Below are 2173 nucleotides of genomic sequence, written 5' to 3' on the forward strand. Positions count from 1 at the left end.
AAAGGCTTGTCCACAAAATGGGGGTCATACTATACCGCTGGTGTGCAGAAGGAGAAAAAGACCAGCTCGGAAAGCCAGGCGCGCGAGGTTCAAGAACTCAAGGCACAGGTGGCACGGATTCCGGAGATTTTCCAAGAGCAAGTGGAACAACGACTCAGAGCGATGATCACCGCCATTGTGCCTACCTTGATCTAGGGGTTGAGTGCGTGGATTGCGGGCGGCCAACAGGGGCCGCCCCCGATTCCTAGCTTCACGGCCAGCAACTCGCAGAATGCGATGGCGGGGCCATTGGTGTCTCCGGTGGAGGCGGCATTGGTGTCTCCGACGCCGGCACGGGAGCTTAATGCACCCAGGTGTACACCGGCCGGCACCTCTGCAGCAAGCGGCCCCTCCGTCAACTGCACGCCCGCTGTTGGCGGTGCCTCGACGTTAGCCGAGCTCGACGCCATCATCACGGTAACTAATTAAGCCTCTCTCGGCCGAGGACTTCATCTCCTTGCCTTTGACTGGGCATCCCTGACGCCCTACATGTTTTCGCAGGGCGCCGCCGATGTTCCGTGCACTCTCCTGCACTTCGTGAACAACCAGTTGGTCGATGTCGCCAAGGGCAAAATTGTTCAACTGGGCAACCCCTTGTTCCATGGTACCCAGATGCCACCCAACTTGTTTAGGGTTCAACTGGTTCGGGTGCTGCCAGGCTGCGACGAGTTGTTACCTCCGATTTGACCCGTCGGGGCCGACGATGATGATGTGATGACCCTCAGCGCCTGCCTGAGCTGGCCCCTGCTTTGGCCGAAGAGCCAGATTCGTTTGGGGGCGGGGGACACCACCCCAAAGACAACACCGCCAGTCGTGCCGGCGCCAAGTCGGCCCCATGGCATGACCACCGCAACGGTGCCGGACATCCCTATGCCACTGGATCCAAACATGCATATGGCACAGGATCCGAACGACTACGACGACGATACATTTGGCAACGTCGATCAGTACTTTGCCGAACATGGGTACGATGGCGACTTCATGGGGGCTCCTTCTCAAGAACCCAACCCAACAAAAGACATGCGCGATCTAGCTGGTACCGCAGAGAAGCCAAGTTGCAACAGGCGTCGTCTGCCGTTCAGCTCTCAGGAGACGCCTCCAGCTGCCGACTCCACCGAGCCTTAGATAGGCGAGGTGCGAAATATTATCAGCCCAAATACACTCAAGAAGGCGGTCTGTGCGCAGAACTTGGTCCCATTACAGGAGAAGAAGAAGGCACGCAAAAGAAAGACTAACAAGGGTGCGAGCCAGCCGGCACCGAGTACGATCCGTGCTCAGGACGGGCCACCTTCACCTGAGGATATCTCGAGGAGGGTGCATGTGGCGGGTAGGGCGATGCTACCGACAAATATGCTCAATGCTGCAACCGGAGCTATGCGGAGTCTGCATGACAGTGTTCTTTCTTTGGAGAAGCGGCGTCTCAGAGAGAAGGATGTGGCATACCCGGTTTTCGCGGCCAAGGTGCCAGAGGGCAAGGGCTTTGTGGATAACTCCATCGGGGGTACGATCGTCCTGCGGTTTGATGACATCCACGCTATGTTGAACCTTCATCCGCTGCACTACACCTTTGTTCGGCTATTTTCGCTGAGTATGGAGATGCGGATCATTCGCGACAAGACCCCGGACATCGTGATAGTCGACCCTTTCTACATGCGTGCCAAGATCTTGGGCAGCGCTGGGGACCGGCAAGTCGCGAGTTCTTACCTCGAGGGCGTCATTCTGGCAAACCAAGATAAGGATAACTTCCTCGTGCCTTACTTTCCCGAGTAAGTCCTCCCCTCAACCGCCCCGTAACATATGAATTCTTAGATTTCGATCGTTTTTCTTTTAACATTCCGTGTTTTCTGCAGTGACACACATTGCACGCTCATCCTCCTAAGCCCCAAATAGTCCATGGCCACGTATTTCGACCCGGACCGTCAGTCGAACGTAGACTACACAAATGTCAAGAAGGTTCTTGATGATGTTCTCCCCGACTACGTCAAATCTGGAGGCACCTTCACCAGGCCTATTCGTAAGTACGGCAAGCACGTGTTCTCCCACAATACGACGTTCTGCTGCGTCAAGCAGCCGCCTGGCGGTCAGAAGGGTGCCTACTACGCCATCCATCACATGCGGGCGATCGTACGGGACC

The sequence above is a fragment of the Triticum dicoccoides genome, chromosome 2B (genome assembly GCF_002162155.2).
Source record: "Triticum dicoccoides isolate Atlit2015 ecotype Zavitan chromosome 2B, WEW_v2.0, whole genome shotgun sequence".
NCBI classification, from domain to species: Eukaryota; Viridiplantae; Streptophyta; class Magnoliopsida; order Poales; family Poaceae; genus Triticum; species Triticum dicoccoides.